Source organism: Anomaloglossus baeobatrachus, chromosome 3 (assembly GCF_048569485.1).
Source record: "Anomaloglossus baeobatrachus isolate aAnoBae1 chromosome 3, aAnoBae1.hap1, whole genome shotgun sequence".
NCBI classification, from domain to species: Eukaryota; Metazoa; Chordata; class Amphibia; order Anura; family Aromobatidae; genus Anomaloglossus; species Anomaloglossus baeobatrachus.
The window spans coordinates 7,384,711-7,406,009 of NC_134355.1; the positions used below are offsets into that span (position 1 = coordinate 7,384,711).

At 50.6% G+C, this 21,299-nt stretch overlaps 3 pseudogenes; 2 read left to right on the forward strand and 1 right to left on the reverse strand.

Moving 5' to 3' along the window:
* LOC142295838 (ferroportin-like) overlaps positions 1–21,299 on the reverse strand; it is a 117,000-nt pseudogene that overhangs the window by 68,660 nt on the left and 27,041 nt on the right.
* Positions 14,441–14,501, forward strand: LOC142297936 (U7 small nuclear RNA; annotated as a pseudogene).
* Positions 19,739–19,799, forward strand: LOC142297953 (U7 small nuclear RNA; annotated as a pseudogene).

The following is a 21,299-nucleotide window of genomic DNA, read 5'->3' on the forward strand; positions in this document are numbered from 1 at the left end:
TGACAGCAGACAGAGTTGCGCGATGAGAATGAACTCGGGTGAACTTCACCCGACTTCATTGTCATGCTGCGGCTCTGTCTGTGTGCCGCGTACTGATTAGCGGTCACCTGTGAAGGATTCACCAGTGACCGCTAATCCCCCGAGTCACTGAAGTGAGCAGCCCTCTCTCATACTTACCGCTCCCCGATCACCAGCGCGGCGAGGAACAGCTGTGCAGAGAATACGCGGCAACAATTACTTTGAATATGCCGGCCGCTCATTAATCAATCTCGTATTCCCTGCTTTCCCCACCCACCGGCGCCTGTGATTGGTTGCAGTCAGACACGCCCCCCACGCTGAGTGACAGCTGTCTCACTGCACCCAATCACAGCAGCCGGTGGGCGTGTCTATACTGTGCAGTAAAATAAATAAATAATTAAAAAAACGGCGTGCAGTCCCCCCAATTTTAATACCAGCCAGATAAAGCCATACGGCTGCAGGCTGGTATTCTCAGGATGGGGAGCCCCACGTTATGGGGAGCCCCCCAGCCTAACAATATCAGTCAGCAGCCGCCCAGAATTGCCGCATACATTATATGCGACAGTTCTGGGACTGTACCCGGCTCTTCCCGATTTGCCCTGGTGCGTTGGCAAATCGGGGTAATAAGGAGTTAATGGCAGCCCATAGCTGCCAATAAGTCCTAGATTAATCATGTCAGGCGTCTATGAGACACCTTCCATGATTAATCTGTAAATTACAGTAAATAAACACACACACCCGAAAAAATCCTTTATTAAAAAAAAAAAACACTAACAAATTGCCTTGTTCACCAATTTAATAAGATCGAAAAAGTCCTCCATGTCCGGCGTACTCCAGGATGGTCCAGCGTCGCTTCCAGCTCTGCTGCATGGAGGTGACCGGAGCTGCAGAAGACACCGCTGCTCCTGTCAGCTCCACGCGGCAAATGAAGGGAATAGCACGATCAGCTGAGCTGTCACTGAGGTTACTCGTGGCCAACCCTGAATACAGCTGATCGTGCTATTCCCTTCATTAGCTGCTTGGAGGTGACCGGAGCGGCGGTGTCTTCTGCAGCTCCGGTCACCTTCATGCAGCAGAGCTGGAAGCGACGCTGGACCATCCTGGATTACGCCGGACATGGAGGGCTTTTTCAAGCTTATTAAATTGGTGAACAAAGCAATTTGTTAGTGTTTTTTTTCTAATAAAGGATTTTTCGTGTGCGTGTGTTTATTTACTGTAATTTACAGATTAATCATGGAAGGTATCTCGGGGAGACGCCTGACATGATTAATCTAGGATTTAGTGGCAGCTATGGGCTGCCATTAACTCCTTATTACCCCGATTTGCCAATGCACCAGGGTAAATCGGAAAGGGCCGGGTACAGTCCCAGAACTGTCGCATATAATGTATGCGGCAATTCTGGGCGGCTGTTGACTGATATTGTTAGGGTGGGGGGCTCCCCATAACGTGGGGCTCCCCATCCTGAGAATACCAGCCTTCAGCCGTATGGCTTTATCTGGCTGGTATTAAAATTGGGGGGGAACCGTACGCCGTTTTCTTTTAATTATTTATTTATTTTACTGCACAGTATAGACACGCCCACCGGCTGCAGTGATTGGGTGCAGTGAGACAGCTGTCACTCAGCGTGGGGGGCGTGTCTGACTGCAACCAATCACAGGCGTCTGTGGGTGGGGAAAGCAGGGAATACGAGATTGATTAATGAGCGGCCGGCATATTCAAAGTAATTGTTGCCGCGCATTCTCTGCACAGCTGTTCCTCGCCGCGCTGGTGATCGGGGAGCGGTATGAGCCGGGGGGAGAAAAAAAACGAGCGCCAATGTAAGTATGACTGAGAACATCATGAAAAAAGGTAAGTATACTGAATTTAATTTAAAAAAAAAAACAAAAGAAAAGATCGCTAGTGTAAAAACGCACACGCACGAAACGTGCTGAACACGGACATACTTCGTGTGCGGTCCGTGCAGGCATGGACCCATAGACTAAAGTGGGTCCGTGCCTGCGTGCTGCCGGCCAAAAACGGACATGTCCTCCATGTAGAAAAGCGCACACACGTACTTACCACACAGACACACGTTCCGTGTGATTTTACGTGTGTGTGCCATCAACCATTGAATAACATGGGTCTCCATGTGTACGTGTCTCCGGTACGTGCAAATACGTACCGCACACGTACAAATTACACGGATGTGTGCTGCGGGTCTAAAGAGAAGTAACAATCTCGTGAGGAGCTTTTATATTTACACATTTCCCTGGAGCCGGAGATTTGCTGGACTCTACATAAGAGAAGAATGGCGAGTAACGCTTCATCCCGGGGTCTCCTCATCATCATCGCTGGGGTCTTATGGTAATGGCTGGAGACGTCTCGCGAGTCACACAACAGGTTCTGTAAGAAGATCCGACTGCACCGAGGCGTCTCCAGATCTCCTCAGTATCTGAGCCTCTGTGACTTGGATCTTCTCACACCTAGTTATGGAGGCCGAGATGGATCCTTGGTGCAGGAGGATCTTCTCCATCGTGAGACGCTTCCATCCACCTCCTTGAGAATAAAGGAGACAGTTTTCCTCCCCTGAGGCTCCGGGGCTTGTGGATAAGGATCCTTGGAGGAAGTAGATGACCTCTGGGATCCCCTGTTTGAGAAGATCCTGGTCACAGAGGCATTGCTCCCACTAGCCAGTTTCCTACTCCACACTGATGAGGGGCAAATACCCCGAAACAGCTGTTTGTAGATGTATACCATGTTTTGGTAAAGGCGGTTTCCTTGACTGGAGACTGCCCTTCCCGTGGTTGTTCCTTCCCGGTGAAAGACCTGGCTAGTTTCCTGCCAGAGTTGAGAAATATGTGATGGTGTCTCCGCGGCATTCTGTTTTTGTTTTACAGAGTCTTAGATCCTGAGGGATCTGAAGGCAGTGGATCTTCTTACAGATCCCGGTGTGTGAGACGCTTCCATCTCTTCCAGGAATAATTCACTGCATCAATAAATCCTCCGGTTTCTGCTGCCTCCGGCCGGTGATCGCCATTCTTGTGTCACACTTGGTTGTTAGTTGATACCATTGATTCTTCCAGGACCTGTGAAGCTTTCAGAGAGGGTCTTTACTCGCCCTTTTCCCATAAGTAGGCGGAGCTATGCAAATTCCCCATTTTCCTTCAATAATTCCCTTAGTGGATCCCTTTGTTGTGCTGCAGTCATAGGGATGTAAGACCTGTTAACATTTACATAAATAGGTTAGAAGACTGTGAACTTTTCCTTGTTATGCTGCCACCTGCTGTCAAAACAAAGAACAGCGGGCACAAACCCCTGCTGCTTGATTTACTTGGTACAGTCCTGAACAGGATGTGAGGAGGAGCTAGTTTTGTTTGGTAGCTGTTTATGCAGAGAGGTGTGTGTTCGGACGTGCTGAAGAAGGCAAGGCCGCATTCTGCCCTGCTGAACAAGGTCCAAGTACCTGAGTGTTCGTGACATCTCCCCAAGACACAGATCCAAGAAAGGCTGGATGTGGAGCGAGGAGCCAGACAGCATGGGCAAATTACAGAGACGGGACAAAGACTGAACTTTAGAGGTGAATTAAAAAGTTTTTGCCCAGCTCACCTATGCAATGGAAGCCAAGGATCCTGGGCTGTGCATGGAGAAAAAATTGGAGAGCCAATCCATATATAGAAGGAAATTGAGAGATTCACCAGCACAAAACTCCAGGCATCTTATTCTTTAAAATGAAGATTCTTTATTCACTCATCATTAAAAAGTCCATGCTATAGTGGTTAAGCCCATGTTAGAGAGGACGCGTTTCGAACATCCAGTTCTTATTCAGTCTCTGAACCATCTAGTCACAGAACTACTTAAAAAGGGCTAAACCCACACATGTGGTCAAATGGAAAGAGAGAGCAAGATAATTGCAAAAACATTAACCCATTAGGTTGAATCACGCCTATGTACATATATAATAATAAACAAGATTAATATGCAAACATCAATTCATTTCTTTTGTTTAAACCTTTAGGGAATCTTGTGCCCATTAAAAACATCCATTTTATCTCTCTTTGAAAAAGGATATCTTTCAAATTGCCACCTCTTCTGGGTAATTTAATTTTTTCAATGGCATTAACTCTCATGCCTTTCAAATCACCTGCATGTGCGTCGCGAAAATGCTGGGACGCTCCTGATAATTTTCTGGTGGTGGCATTATTCACATCATAGATGTGTTCCGATATCCTTTTTCTGAGTGGGCGACAAGTGCTGCCTATATATTGTAACTGGCAAATAGTACAAGATATTAGGTAAACCACATGGAAATTTGAAAGATATCCTTTTTCAAAGAGAGATAAAATGGATGTTTTTAATGGGCACAAGATTCCCTAAAGGTCTAAACAAAAGAAATGAATTGATGTTTGCATATTAATCTTGTTTATTATTATATATGTATATAGGCGGTATAGCGCCATATCAAGTGATTCAACCTAATGGGTTAATGTTTTTGCAATTATCTTGCTCTCTCTTTCCATTTGACCACATGTGTGGGTTTAGCCCTTTTTAAGTAGTTCTGTGACTAGATGGTTCAGAGACTGAATAAGAACTGGATGTTCGAAACGCGTCCTCTCTAACATGGGCTTAACCACTATAGCATGGACTTTTTAATGATGAGTGAATAAAGAATCTTCATTTTAAAGAATAAGATGCCTGGAGTTTTGTGCTGGTGAATCTCTCAATTTGAACTTTAGAGGTGTCTGCCGGCGGAATACGGGCCCCAACGGTGACGAGGTACCCCACGCTGAAACCTGCAGTTAAGTGTGCACACTACTTTTAGTTAGGGACAAATAGGAAAAGACTCTGCACTGTGTTATACGAGTAAGATAACAAGGACCCTGCATTTTTTTTGCTTAATAAGGATTTTTGTGTTTTGCTTTTGGGAGCACAATCTGAGGCTTCCCACCCTTGACAAGCTATTCAAAGTAGTTGTATGTATATTGCATTATCTCTACTGCTGTGCTCCCTTCCCGCACTATTCCTCCACCTGTGTTGTGCAATATGTTATTAAATTTGCATTGATTAACCCCCGTGGTTCCGTGCAGTCCTTGCGTATCCCGTTACCTGCAGGTTATTACATTTGGCGTAGTCGGCAGGATACGCAGGCTGTTACGGAACAATGGACGGACAGGGGGGTGTCGCTGATGGAGGTGTTCTAATACAACCTGATGGGGGAATACCAGCAAGGCAGCTGTCCCTGGAGGCTATGCTGACCCATATACCAAAATTTACTGGCAGCAATGTACCTCTCCATGACTGGGCGCAGAGAGTGAGGGGCATGTTGAGAGTAGCAGGAGTGACTGCAGAAAATCAAGGGGAGATACTGTTGATTGCCCTTGAAGGCCATGCTCAAGAGACCATTTTATTGCGCCCTGAGAGTGAACGAAAGACGTTAGAGCAGGTGGTGAAGATTCTTGAGAGAGTGTATGGCGGGAAACCAGAAGCAGGAGATTTACAGGCGCAACTGTTCTACAGGCTGCAGGGTGAAGAAGAAGGTCTGCCACAGTATGCAAATGCACTCCAGAGAATAATGAGACAAATGCTTACAGCAGAGCCAGAGCTAGCACAAACCCCCGGTTATGCTGACCGTACCCTGCGAGATCAATTCCTCCGCGGATTACATAACCCCAAGATCAAAGGTGCCCTCCGTGAACGGCTCAGGGTAGAAAAAAAACTAACTTTCCAGGAAATATTGGAAGAAGCAGTCTCCCGCGCACAAACTGAAAATTGCGACCCGCAGAACGCCTGGGGAGAAGTTTGTATGTATAAGATAGTCCCGGGTGAGAAAAACCGAGAACCGAGCCAACTTGAGGTTAAAGTCGATCAGTTACAAGAGACTGTTACTGCTCTACAAGAGTTGCTGAAGAATATGCAAGCCCCGGCGTCAGAAGTAGGAACTACAGCACCGCGGCCAAATACCCGCACGCATACCTATCAAGAAGAGAGGGGACAGATCGAGCAGAGACGACCGAGACCCGCTGGAGACTACCAGTGTTGGAACTGTGGAAATCAGAACCATTTATTCCGACACTGTCTGGAGAGGAAGACTTCTCAAGAAAGACCGCCGTTAAACTAGTGCCTCCCTCCATGGATGGGCACATGGCGGGGAGACCAACTGAGCTTAGAGAAAACCAACGCCCTGAAGATATAGCAGCCAGCACGCCGACGATCATGGCCGAATTTGAAGGGAAAGAAGTAAGATGCTTGATGGATACTGGGTCCCAAGTGACCATCATGCCAGAACAGTTCTTCTACCAACATTTTGGACAAACTGTATCCATTGACAAAGGGGCACATATCAAACTGAGGGCTGCAAACAATCTTCCCATTCCGGTTGTAGGGGTCGTGTGGATGAACATACGTGCCTGTGGCCAGAACTTAGGCAAAAAGGGATTGTGTTAACGGAGGGCCGGTACGACAGAGAAGTGCCGGCTATCGTGGGTATGAACGTCGTGAAAGAATTAGACCAGTTGCTCTTCAACAAGGGGGGCTGTGATTACTGGAAGACAACAGTTGCTAACAGGCCCACCCAAAAGGTCTTCCAACACCTTATCCGTGCCCGAGGACTGTGGAGGAATGGTGGGAGCCGCTACCCGGTGGGGAGGGTTCGAGTCCCAAGACAGACAACAATTACTCTACCTCCAAATCGTGAGACAGTCCTCACCTTGCCAGTTGGAGCCCACCGTACACTCGAGGGGATGGAGGTGTTGGTGGATCCTTACCGTGGTGAAGAGAACAGAGATGAACCGTTGGTGGCTCGCACTTTAGCAACAGTAAGAAATGGAAGAGTCCCTTTCCGTTGCGTGAACACCGGTGAACAGGCCTACACCTTGACCTCGGGAGATGTTCTGGCCCATGTCTACCTGGCGCCTGAAGAGGTGGCGGCCGCAGAATCGATTGAATTGCAGCCCATGGCAGGGGAAGCCTGGACTTGGGCTGTTTCTATGGAAAGAAAAGAGAAACCCACTGATCAGTGGAACAGTCGCGTCATCTTAGGGCAGATGGGAGTGGACCTGAGCCCCTTCGCTTCGGAGCAAGCCCAAGCCATAGAAGACTTTATTTGGGAGAATCAAGCCACGTTCTCCTGTCACGCAGAAGATTTTGGCTGCACTGACAAGATTCAGCACGAAATACCCACTCGAGATGCCCCACCGATCAGGGAAAGGTACAGACAAATACCCCCAAAGTACTACCAAGAGGTAAAAGAGCTCTTGGCGCAGATGCTGAAGAGCGGGGTGGTAAGAGAAAGTCAGAGTCCATGGGCTGCCCCAATCGTGCTGGTCAAGAAAAAGGATGGGTCTACCCGCTCCTGTGTTGACTACCGCAAGCTTAATGGATGCACGGTTCGTGATTCCTTCCCTCTGCCCCGGATAGAGGAGTCCCTGTCGGCGTTGGGAAAGGCACGTTACTTCTCCTCCCTCGTTCTGGCCAGCGGATATTGGCAGGTCCCTGTGGCAGAGAAAGACAAGGCCAAGACCGCATTTATTGTACCCATGGGACTCTTCGAGTTCAATCGCATGCCGTTTGGACTAAATAATGCCCCAGGAACTTTTCAGCGCCTCATGGAAAGTTGCCTTGGAGACATGAACTTCATGGCCACGTTGATTTACCTGGATGACATAGTAGTGTATTCTGCAACCTTTGAGAAACATCTAGAAAACCTGGGTCAAGTGTTTTAGCGGTTACGGGCCCATGGGCTTAAATTGAAACCAAAAAAATGCCGGATCTTTCAGGAAGAGATTGAATATCTCGGACACAAGGTGTCGGAAGCCGGCGTACAGCCCTCCGATGGGAAAGTGAGAGCAGTGCTACAATGGCCCACACCCAGCACAGTGCGGGAGGTTCGAGCTTTCCTGGGGCTAGCCGGATATTACCGTCGCTTTATCAAAGATTTCGCGAAGGAGACAGAACCTTTGCACGAATTGCTCCAAGGGACTGCGAAAGGACCAAAAGCACAGAAAATTTGCTGGGGACCAAGACAAGCAGAAGCCTTACACCGATTGAAAGAGGCCTTGGTTAGCGCCCCTGTGCTTGCCTATGCAGACTATAACCTCCCCTTTCGGTTGTATACAGACGCGAGCCTCTACGGCCTGGGTGCAGTACTGGCCCAGGTACAGAATGGTACTGAACGGGTGATTGCATATGGAAGTCGGACGTTGCGAGAAGCCGAGCGCAACCCCGAGAATTACAGTTCCTTTCGGCTGGAGTTACTGGCACTAGTATGGGCAATAACCGAAAGGTTCTCGGAATATCTCACGGGAGCCCAAATTGAAGTCTATACGGATAATAACCCCCTGGCTCACATCTCCACCGCCAAACTGGGAGCAATGGAACAGAGGTGGCTGGCACGACTCTCCAGATACAATTATCATGTGCAGTACCGCTCCAAGCATGAAAATCAGAATGCGGATGCCCTTTCTCGTGTTACCACCGAAGCCCCAGTGGGGGAGAGAGATGAACAGTTGGAGGAAGACGAAATTCCGGACTTTAGTAAATTCACCGCTCAAGTGGTAGAGGCTCGTATGCTGGAAATTACGTTGGGCACGACATCACGCCTGCTTGGCCAAACCAGAGAGGAATGGGTGAAAATCCAGTCATCTGACCCAGAACTGCTTCAAGTGAAAGAGTGGGTGATCCAGCAGCGCAAGCCTAGAAAGGAAATACGGGCCACGCTGTCGCACGTGTCCCTCCAGATTCTCAGCCAGTGGGATAAGCTCTCGGTGCAAGAAGGGATGCTGTATCGGAGGGTGCACCTAGCTACAGAGTTGGAAGTGCGGTGGCAAGTAGTGATACCCCAGAAGATGGCAGTACCATTGGCCCGAGAGGCGCATGAGAAGGGAGCCCATTTCGGACCGGACAAGACTTACCAGTGGTTGCAAAGAATAGTATACTGTCCTCAGATGCTTCGGGCAGTAGAGAAGGCCTGTAAACTGTGCCGTTCCTGCGAGTTAAGTAAAGCTCCCCCACAGCGAGCACCAGTACAGACTATTGCAACCAAAGAGCCATTGGAAGTACTCATGATCGATTATCTGAAGATTGGTCACTCCCACCGGGGCTATCAGTTCTGCCTTGTGATGACAGATCACTTCTCCAAATTTGCGGTGGTGATGCCCACCAGAGATCAGACAGCTGAATCAGCTGCTCGAGCCATCAGTGATGACTTTATCCGGGTGTACGGCTGCCCCAAAAGAATACATTCCGACCAAGGGGCTTGCTTTCAGGGCGGTGTCATGAGAGAGCTGCAAAGGATTTACGGAATGCAGAAGTCAAGGACTACGCCTTATCATCCACAGGGCAACGGAGCCTGCGAGAGATTTAACCGGACCCTCCTACAAATGCTACGCACGTTGGAGGATGATCGTAAAAATCACTGGCCAGGCTATCTCTCAGAACTCGTGTGGGCGTACAATAATCGTGTCCACTCCACCACTGGGTACACCCCATACGTGCTACTGTTTGGAAGAGCCGGAAGAGGCATTGAAGAGCTGAACCTAGCTCCCCCCGAGATCAGTGAAGGTCAGAGTGTGGGTTCCTGGGTTGACTGTCACCGTAGACGGCTGGAGACTATCCATCGAATTGTCACCAAGCGGCTGCAAGAAAAGACACACCCGCAGCGGAAACCTGTGTGTGAAACCCCGTTCTTGCCAGGAGACCGAGTACTAGTTGCAGAGAACCACCCGAGATACAAGTTGAGTGAGCGCTGGAAAACAGAGCCGTACATTGTGATCAGAAGAATCTCGCCCCACGGATCAGTATACGAAGTGAGCGGCGAGCAAAGAGGCGGCACCCTCATCCTGCATCGTAATATGCTGAGGCCGTGCTATTCAGAAGACAGGACCAGACAAAGTACCTCGGAGACGATGCCCGTGCCCGTTCCTGTTACCCTCGAAGAGGGCTCTGACGATGAAGAATGGTGGCGGGCCCCGACCAACCCAGCAGACTGGGAGAGATCCACGCCCCCATCCGTTCAAGACACAGGTGCCACCCCTGCAGAGCAGGAGTCACCAATCGCCAGCGATGGGGACGAGAATACTGTACTCCCTGATACGGCGCCGACGTCTGGTGACTTAGCCGTAGTACCACGCCGGACTGAGCGGGCTAATGCTGGTATTCCCCCTGATCGGTACTTGGCAGATGAATTTGTGTGTTCAGTCACTGGATCCTGTTTTAAGACATTGGCTCCCAAGCAACAGGTTGTGAAGCAGGGCAGGAGTTGCCACCGTGTGCCCCTGTGCAGAGCGCCTCAGGAGAGTATCGGCCGGGACGGCCGAGGTTAAAGAGGGGGGGAAATGTAAGACCTGTTAACATTTACATATATAGGTTAGAAGACTGTGAACTTTTCCTTGTTATGCTGCCACCTGCTGTCAAAACAAAGAACAGCGGGCACAAACCCCTGCTGCTTGATTTACTTGGTACAGTCCTGAACAGGATGTGAGGAGGAGCTAGTTTTGTTTGGTAGCTGTTTATGCTGAGGTGTGTGTGTGTTCGGATGTGCTGAACAAGGTCCAAGTACCTGAGTGTTCGTGACATCTCCCCAAGACACAGATCCAAGAAAGGCTGGATGTGGAGCGAGGAGCCAGACAGCACGGGCAAATTACAGAGACGGGACAAAGACTGAACTTTAGAGGTGTCTGCCGGCGGAAGACGGGCCCCAACGGTGACGAGGTACCCCACGCTGAAACCTGCAGTTAAGTGTGCACACTACTTTTAGTTAGGGACAGATAGGAAAAGACTCTGCACTGTGTTATACGAGTAAGGTAACAAGGACCCTGCGTTTTTTTTGCTTAATAAGGATTTTTGTGTTTTGCTTTTGGGAGCACAATCTGAGGCTTCCCACCCTTGACAAGCTATTCAAAGTGGTTGTATGTATATTGCATTATCTCTACTGCTGTGCACATTCCCGCTTTTCTCTCCCTCCTTTCCCGCACTATTCCTCCACCTGTGTTGTGCAATATGTTATTAAATTTGCATTGATTAACCCCCGTGGTTCCGTGCAGTCCATGCGTATCCCGTTACCTGCAGGTTATTACAGGGATCACACTGGGGATCATCAGCCTCAGGAATAACTTTTCTATTCTTCACAGACATTTGGGCTTTTCAGCATCTACCAAAAAGCAGTTAAACAAATAGTAAAAGAAGCTATAAACCTGGTCACATGGAGCGTTTCCCCGACCTCCCCTCCCCCATCACCATCAATATCATGGAGAAGACACCGCAGAGATCAATCATCACAGAATAGAAAGATCCCTCCAGATCACAGACAACAGCTGTATAATAATCAGCAGATCCTCCATATATAATGATCCGGAGAGACCAAGTCAGGAGGAGGTGACAGGAATCCACCAAGAGACCACCAGAGGGAAATCTGCATAGCTCCACCCCCTTCTGGAAACCACACCTCCTTCCTTCAAGGATCCGCCCACCTCCACAATCAGCAGCACAAGCCCTGGAGCCTCAGGGGAGGAAGATTGCTGCCTTTAATCTCAAGGAGGTGGATGGAAGTGTGACGCCTTGGCCGGGCCAGGTAGTCACAAATGGGGCCCCTCATTACACCCTTCCCCCACAGGTAACACACAGCCAACCCTTAAAACCCTAGTCACCCCCCTAAGGGCTTGATAGACACGCCAGGGGGCGGAACCAGGCGGTTGGAAGACGCCCACCTAGGAGTTTTAGACAACCCGGGGCGGGGAAAAGTCAGTTTGTGTTTAGAGTTCAAGTTGGAAAGAAGAGTGGGCAGAGGCGAATACCCCAAGTTGGACAGGTGCCAGGGTAGCAGCCCTGGTGCCTTCGGCTAGGAGGCAGACGGCGGTCTCCGTCTGCAGGAGGCGGGAAGACGGCTCGGTGGAACCGAGGTGGACCGGGACATGGTAGTGCCCCGCCGGTACCAACCCGGGGAACTGATTCGGAAACCAGAGCACACAGGGGGGTACTCAGACCCGAAAGCTAGGCCCAGAAGCGACTGCAACTAGTTAATTAACTAATTGCGGCCAGGACTAGAGGTCCTGTCCCACCCAAAGTCCCGATTCAAGGCAACAGCCCATTGAGGGGGATAAGAGGCCACCGCCAGGGCTCAGAGATCCCATGGGCCAGCATCTGCGGGCAAGGGCTCCTTAGGCGACAACTAGCCAGGAGCGGACTCCTGAAGTTGCAAGCACAGGCAGTCCACCATTCTAAACAGGTGCAGGAGAAAGACAGAGACCACCAGCCGGGTTGAGGAACACGAACGCAGCCGGCTGCGGGCACCGACCACCATCACCTTGGTTTACCAGAGACTTGTGTGCTTTTCTAATAGTGAGTACATCAGCACCCTGCGTTCGCCCATCTCTCTGAACCAAAACCCACTTGCTGCGCAATATCTGTGACGCCCTGGACTATCCAGGTCATCCCAGGTAGACACAACAACACTACACCCCCCCCTCCCAGTTAGGTAACATCAGTCAAACTAAAAGCCTTGTCACCACCCTCCAGGTTTAATGTCCACACCGGGGGGGTTGAGTCAGGCGGTTGGCTCCACCCACCGAGGAGTTCACAGGCCTGGAGGTGGGAAAAACCGGAGTTGTGTGGAGAGAGAGTTGGCGTCTAGCTCAGGCCCTGGAAGGGTCAAGTTCCAGTCCAGAAGCAGACCTGTGCTCAGGCCTGCCAAAGACTACCCCGGTAGCTGGGTTGGAGCCCAGTCACCATTGGCAAGGAGGCAGACGGTGGTAGCCACCTGCAGGAGACCGGGAATACGACCGGTGGAACTGTAAGGGACCGGGACAGGGTAGTGGCCCGCCGGAACCGAACCGGGGAGCCAACTGGATACTGGAGCACCAGGCAGGATACTCAGACCCCGAACTAGGCTAGAAGCCATCACCATAGTCAAATTAACTGATTGCGGTCTGGACCTCAGGGGTTCATTCCCACCTAAGTCCCGATTGAAGGCAACAGCCCAACCTGTCCAGATAAGTGCCACTACCAAAGGGCCAGAGATCCAAAGGGCCAGCATCTGCGGGCAAACGGGCTCCTACGACAGATACACGTCGGGGAACGGACTACCGGTGCCTAGTCACGGGAGTCAAGATTCATATATAAAGGTGCAGGAGAAAGGCGGACATTACCAACCTGACCTGGGAAAAGCTGCAGCCGCCTGCGGGCCCCGTTCATCACTCCGTTTGGTTTACCAGCGACTCCAGTGTCTTGTGTCAGAGTGAGTACACCAGTGCCATCAGGCACCGCGCCGCCCGGCACCGCAACACTACACCCTGCACCCGGGCCTCGGCCCACTGGACCCCGGGACCAACAACCCCTACCCACGGAGGGGTCAACACCTAGCTGCGCCATTACACTGCTCCCGGGATCCCCGTACCTTCACCGCAATGGTGCACCGCAACACTACACCCTGCACCCGGGCCTTGGCCCACCGGACCCCGGGACCAACAACCCCTACTCACGGAGGGGTCAACACCTAGCTGCACCATTACACCGCTCCTGTGATCCCTGTACCTTCACCGCAGCGGTGGTGTCCACAATCACCACAACCCGTGGGTGGCGTCACGAACTATCACCTCAAATCCAAACACCCCAAATCCCCGTGTGTAGCTCCAACTCCCTTGCAGAGCGACATGACCCCCAGGTCCGTGAGAGGCTCGAGCCACCACCCGCAGTGCGAGCACAGATCTGAGCGGCTCGGTGGTTGGAGCCAAGCCCGCGGGGCGGTACACATCTCCCCCAGGTGCCCCGTAACTGCAGTGGTGGTGTCCAATATCACCACATACCGTGGGTGGCGTCACGAACTCTGCACGGCTCAGCCCGTACATATAAGTCCTACACCCACCATCCCTCCCCTTTTCATTTGAAGTGACTGCGAGACCCCCGGGTCCGGAGACCCTCGAGCCACCCACAGAAGGACCGGATCCGAGCAGCTCGGCTGCTGAGAGTGGGGCGGTACATATATGTCCCCATCCCCTCCTGTGATGTGTATATGTTCCTAGTCCTTCTTGTGATGTATATATGGCCCCAGCCCCTCCTGTGATGTATATATGTCCCCAACCCCACCTGTGATGTGTATATGCCCCAACTCCTCCTGTGATGTATACCACCTCCCCTGATGCTCCAGGGCTTGTGCTGCTGATTGTGGAGGTGGGAGGAGCCTTGGAGGAAGGAGGCGTGGTTTCCAGAAGGGGGTGGAGCTATGCAGATTCCCTCTGGTGGTCTCTTGGTAGATTCCTGTCGCCTCCTCCTGACTTGATCTCTCTGGGAGCATTATATATGGAGGATCTGCTGATTATTATACAGCTGTGATCTGTGATCTGGAGGGATCTTTCCATTCTGTGATGATTTCTCAGATGATGGATCTGTGCGGTGTCGTCTCCATGATATTGATGGTGATGGGGGAGGGGAGGTCGGGGAAACGCTCCATGTGACCAAGGTTTATAGCTCTTTTACTATTTGTTTAACTGCTTTTTGGCAAATGCTGAAAAGTCCAAATGTCTGTGAAGAATAGAATAAATATTTATTCCTGTGGTTGAGACTGATGATCACCAGTGTGATCCAAGTGACTGTGGCACAACAAAGGGATCCATTTGTGAAGCTGAAATGGGGAATTTGCATAGCTCCGCCTCCTTATGGGAAAGGGCGAGTGAAGATCCTCTCCGAAAGCTTCACAGGTCCTGGAAGAATCAATGGCATCAACTAACAACCAAGTGTGACCCAAGAATGGCGATCACCGGCCGGAGGCAGCAGAGACCGGAGGATTTATTACTGCAGTGAATTATTCCTGGAAGAGATGGAAGCGTCTCACACAACGGGATCTGTAAGAAGATCCACTGCCTTCAGATTCCTCAGCATCTAAGCCTCTGTGACCGGGATCTTCTCACACAGGAGATCCCAGAGGTCACCTACTTCCTCCAAGGATCCTTATCCACAAGCCCCGTGTTACGAGTCCTGCTGCTAATAACTCGCGTTCTCCTTTATCGCTTTCTGTTGCAGCGTCCTGGTGGTCCCAGATCACAGAAGCGCTATTGCGATCTGCACATGTGCATCACGTGGAGAATGCTGATTGGTCGCGGGTCCAAGGCTCCTCCCACCTCCACAATCAGCAGCACAAGCCCTGGATCCTCAGAGGAGGGAGATTGTTACATTGAATCTCAAGGAGGTGGATGGAAGCGTCTCACAAGTCTCGAGTCTCACAAAGTAGATCACACGATATCAAGAACTCTCCATGTCAGATATCAGATCACAGATAATGGTGCAATCAGTGGAGTGTGCTGCGGTCGCCCCTCTCCTGCCTCCAGCCGCTGTTCACACTGCATATACAGGGGCGCAGCTTCATCATCCTCCGAGCACCCACATTTTACCCCAGGTGCAGCCATCAGAGACAGAAAGCGGCTTTCCCTGGGGTCCGGCTCCCACCGCTCACAGAAGACAGCGGCTATTTGTGCCGTATAGTGGTAACTGACCCCTCACTAGTGACCGCAGAGAACCCTGAATCCCCCTCATCACCAGTGACCGCAGAGAACCCTGAATCCCCCTCATCACCAGTGACCGCAGAGAACCCTGAATCCCCCTCATCACCAGTGACCGCAGAGAACCCTGAATCCCCCTCATCACCAGTGACCGCAGAGAACCCTGAATCCCCCTTATCACCAGTGACCGCAGAGAACCCTGAATCCCCCTCATCACCAGTGACCGCAGAGAACCCTGAATCCCCCTCATCACCAGTGACCGCAGAGAACCCTGAATCCCCCTCATCACCAGTGACCGCAGAGAACCCTGAATCCCCCTCATCACCAGTGACCGCAGAGAACCCTGAATCCCTCTCATCACCAGTGACTGCAGAGAACCCTGAATCCCTCTCATCACCAGTGACTGCAGAGAACCCTGAATCCCTCTCACCACCAGTGACTGCAGAGAACCCTGAATCCCCCTCATCACCAGTGACTGCAGAGAACCCTGAATCCCCCTCACCACCAGTGACCGCAGAGAACCCTGAATCCCTCTCATCACCAGTGACCGCAGAGAACCCTGAATCCCCCTCATCACCAGTGACTGCAGAGAACCCTGAATCCCCCTCATCACCAGTGACCGCAGAGAACCCTGAATCCCCCTCATCACCAGTGACTGCAGAGAACCCTGAATCCCCCTCATCACCAGTGACTGCAGAGAACCCTGAATCCCCCTCATCACCAGTGACTGCAGAGAACCCTGAATCCCTCTCATCACCAGTGACTGCAAAGAACTCTGAATCCCCCTCTTCACCAGTGACCGCAGAGAACCCTGAATCCCCCTCATCACCAGTGACTGCAGAGAACCCTGAATCCGTGTGTTATGCGGGGGACCCGGGGAAGCGTGCCAAGATGGTATAGAGACAGCTTCCGCCGGTCAAGGTCCACTGTGCGGTGTAGGGGACCGCTTCTACGGTTAAAGAGTAAGCGGGTTGCTGCTGACGATCGTCTGTTATGTCACAGGCGATCTGCATACACCGGCTCGTCCTAACCCGTGAGGGTTGTATGGAACGGGGCTCACAGCTCGGTGTACTTGCTGCATGAAGAAGCACAGGGGTGCCCATGTCCGTGTGCTGTAACAACAAGGAGAGTCCGGAGGAACTCACCGAGGGTAGGAACACGGCGCACTAACAGGGCACTGCCTGGGCAGTAAGGGCAAAGCCCAGAAGTAGACAAAATGCCTGGACAGTGGCGTAGCAGCTCGCTGCCAGACATCTAACAATAGAGAACGGTCGCGCACCGCCATATTGGCAAGCGGAGCTTTTAAGGAGGCGCAGCTCCATCCAAAGGCGGGCGCGAGGCGGTGACGACGGACTTGGCCCAATCAGGGTCCATGATGTCCCAGCCCGGCCAGTCAGGGTTCACTACGTCATCAGCCTCACTGATGTCAAAGCAATCGGCTTGCGGCGCATCATCAAGCCGTGTGACGTCAGTGGGCGAATCGAAACATTCCACGTGATGCACATGCGCATCTTCCCGCCTCTGGGACATAGAAGCGGGATCCGCGGTTTCACAATGTGCAGGGATAACAGAACTCTTGCTCCTTCCCTGAGCCACTATCCTCTGTACATTGCGTAATCTCTTAGACCTTCAGCGCTGCTGAGCAGGAGGGCTCGTGGCAGGCAAGGAATGGGAGACCACATTATTCCTTGCAACAGGGGAGCCACGAGGTGTAACACCGCGTCACCACCTCTTGTTGGTAAATGTGAGATAAAGAATAGAAGACAACTCCATGTGACACTGTCACAGATGTTTCATGCTGGACAGACAGTCCTGTGGTGTCCGGCTGTAGAAAGTCATAGTGTTTGGCTCCACAAGCTGCTCCCTGACCTTCTCTTTTCTACATGTGTTAATCTTTTCCCTTTAGGACCCTGTGGATTTCCTCACCTTTCATCTGTTAATCATCAGCACTTCCCTTGGTGTCCTTAAAGGGAACCTGTCAGGTGCAATATGCAGCCAGGTCCACGAGCAGCTCTGGGCGTATATTGCTAATCCCTGCCTAACCGTCCCTGTATACACTAGCATAGATAAAGAGATCTATACAGAAAGAATTTCTAAAGATCTTTTATCGTATGCTAATGAGTGCAGGGACTAGTCTCAAGGGCGTTGCTTCTGTTTCTAGTCGGGCCTATTAGTATGTTAGTACACCCCTGTGCCCTGGGCCACCTATGGGCATGCTAACATGCTATTACCCCCCCCCCTCCCACTCGCCCCCCAGCAGCCCTCCCAGGCCCCCCCCTCCCCCCCCCCCCCTCACCCTCTCCGCTGCCATCGCTGGATTTTGGGTCAGTGCAAATGACCCCGGAGGTTCAGTCATTCACACTATACAGTCATGGCCAAAAGTTTTGAGAATGCTACAAATATTAATTTTTACAAAGTCTTCTGCTTCAGTTTTTCTAATGGCAATTTGCATATACTCCAGAATGTCATAAAGAGTGATCAGCTTAACAGCAATTACTTGCAAAGTCAATATTGGCTAAGAAAATTAACTTTAACCCCCAAAACACATTTCAACATCATTGCATTCCTGCCTTAAAAGGAGCAGCTAACATTGTTTTAGTGATTGTTCCAGTAACACAGGTGTGGGTGTTGATGAGGACAGGGCTGGCGATCAATCAGTCATGATTAAGTAAGAATGACACCACTGGAGAGTTTAAAAGGAGGCTGGTGCTTGGTATCATTGTTACTCTTCAGTTAACCATGGTTATCTCTAAAATAACACGTGCAGCCATCATTGCTCTGCACAAAAATGGCCTAACAGGGAAGAGTATCGCAGCTACAAAGATTGCACCTCAGTCATCAATCTATCGCATCATCAAGAACTTCAAGGAGAGAGCTTCCATTGTTGCCAAAAAGGCTCCCGGGCGCCCAAGAAGGACCAGCAAACGCCAGGACCGTATCTTAAACCTGTTTCAGCAGCGGGATGGGACTACCAGCAGTGGCGAGCTAGCGCAGCAATGGCAGCGGCTGGTGTGAGGCTTCTGCACGCACTGTGAGGCGGAGACTGCTGGAGCAAGGCCTGGTTTCAAGGAGGGCAGCAAAGAAGCCACTTCTCTCCAGAAAAAACACCAGGGACCGACTGATATTCTGCAGAAGGTGCAGGGAGTGACTGCTGAGGACTGGGGTAAAGTCATTGTCTCAGATGAATCCCCTTTTCGATTGTTTGGGACATCTGGAAACAGCTTATTAGGAGAAGAGGTGAGCGCTACCTCCAGTCTTGTCTCATGCCAACTGTTAAGCATCCGGAAACCATTCATGTGTGGGGCTGCTCCTCAGCCAAGGGAATCGCACCACTCACAGTCTTGCCTAAAAACACCGCCATGAATAAAGAATGGCACCAGAATGTCCTCCAAGAGCAACTTCTCCCAACTGTGCAAGAGCAGGCGCCCAACAATGCCTTTTCCAGCATGATGGAGCTCCTTGCCATAAAGCAAAGGGGATCACTAAATGGCTCATGGAACAAAACAGAGATTTTGGGTCCATGGCCTGGAAACTCCCCAGATCTTAACCCCATTGAGAACTTGTGGGCAATCATCAAGAGACGGTGGACAAACAAAAACCAACAAATTCTGGCAAAATGCAAGCATTGCTTATGCAAGAATGGACCGCGATCAGTCAGGATTTGCTCCAGAAGATGATTGAGAGCATGCCAGGGAGAATTGCAGAGGTCCTGAAGAAGAAGGGGCAACACTGCAAATATTCACTTGCTGCATTAACTCATTCTAACTGTCAATAGAACCTTCTGGTCTCATAATATGATTGCAATTATATTTCTGTATGTGATGTAAACATCAGACAAACACAATTAAAAACCAGAGGGAACAGATCATGTGAAGATAGCATTGTGGTGTCATTCTCAAAACCTTTGGCCATGACTGTACAGTTTGAAGCTGAGACGCGTACACCCGGCTTCATAGTGTGCATGACCCACCTCTGGGGGAGGATCCTTGGAGGAAGGAGGCGTGGTTTCCAGAAGGGGTGGAGCTATGCAGATTTCGCTCTGGTGGTCTCTTGGTGGATTCCTGTCGCCTCTTCCTGACTTGATCTCTCCGGATCATTATATATGGAGGATCTGCTGATGATTATACAGCTGTGATCTGTGATCTGGAGGGATCTTTCTATTCTGTGATGATTTCTCAGATGATGGATCTGTGCGGTGTCGTCTCCATGATATTGATGGTGATGGGGGAGGGGAGGTCGGGGAAACGCTCCATGTGACCCAGGTTTATAGCTCTTTTATTATTTGTTTAACTGCTTTTTGGCAAATGCTGAAAAGTCCAAATGTCTGTGAAGAATAGAAACGTTGTTCCTGAGGCTGATGATCCCCAGTGTGATCCCTATGATTACAGCACAACATAGGGATCTGCTAAGGGAATCATCTATGGTAAATGAGACATTTGCATAGCTCTGCCTCCTTATGGGAAAGGGCGAGTGAAGATCCTCTCCGAAAGCTTCACAGGTCCTGGAAGAATCAATGGTATCAACTAACAACCAAGTGTGACCCAAGAATGGCGATCACCGGCCGGAGGCAGCAGAGACCGGAGGATTTATTACTGCAGTGAATTATTCCTGGAAGAGATGGAAGCGTCTCACACAACGGGATCTATAAGAAGATCCACTGCCTTCAGATCCCTCAGCATCTAAGCCTCTGTGACCGGGATCTTCTCAAACAGGAGATCCCAGAGGTCACCTACTTCCTCCAAGGATCCTTATCCACAAGCCCCGGAGCCTCAGGGGAGGAAAACTGTCTCCTTTATTCTCAAGGAGGTGGATGGAAGCGTCTCACGATGGAGAAGATCCTCCTGCACCAGGGATCCATCTCGGCCTCCATAACTAGGTGTGAGAAGATCCCGGTCACAGAGGCTCAGATACTGAGGAGATCTGGAGACGCCTCGGTGCAGTGGGATCTTCTTACAGAACCTGTTGTGTGACTCGTGAGACGTCTCCAGCCATTACCATAAGACCCCAGCGATGATGATGAGGAGACCCCGGGATGAAGCGTTACTCGCCATTCTTCTCTTATGTAGAGTCCAGCAAATCTCCGGCTCCAGGGAAATGTGTAACTATAAAAGCTCCTCACGAGATTGTTACTTCTCATCACAGAGATTATATAACGATAGATCACAGAAGATCCCACTATGAGATTCGTGATCAATGAGATCAACCTCAGGAATAACTTTTCTATTCTTCACAGACATTTGGGCTTTTCAGCATTTACCAGAGGTAAACAATTACTTTGAATATGCCGGCCGCTCATTAATCAATCTCGTATTCCCTGCTTTCCCCACCCACCGGCGCCTGTGATTGGTTGCAGTCAGACACGCCCCCCACGCTGAGTGACAGCTGTCTCACTGCACCCAATCACAGCAGCCGGTGGGCATGTCTATACTGTGCAGTAAAATAAATAAATAATTAAAAAAACCGGCGTGCGGTCCCCCCAATTTTAATACCAGCCAGATAAAGCCATACGGCTGAAGGCTGGTATTCTCAGGATGGGGAGCCCCACGTTATGGGGAGCCCCCCAGCCTAACAATATCAGTCAGCAGCCGCCCAGAATTGCCGCATACATTATATGCGACAGTTCTGGGACTGTACCCGGCTCTTCCCGATTTGCCCTGGTGCGTTGGCAAATCGGGGTAATAAGGAGTTATTAGCAGCCCATAGCTGCCAATAAGTCCTAGATTAATCATGTCCGGCGTCTATGAGACACCTTCCATGATTAATCTGTAAATTACAGTAAATAAACACACACACCCGAACAATCCTTTATTAAAAAAAAAA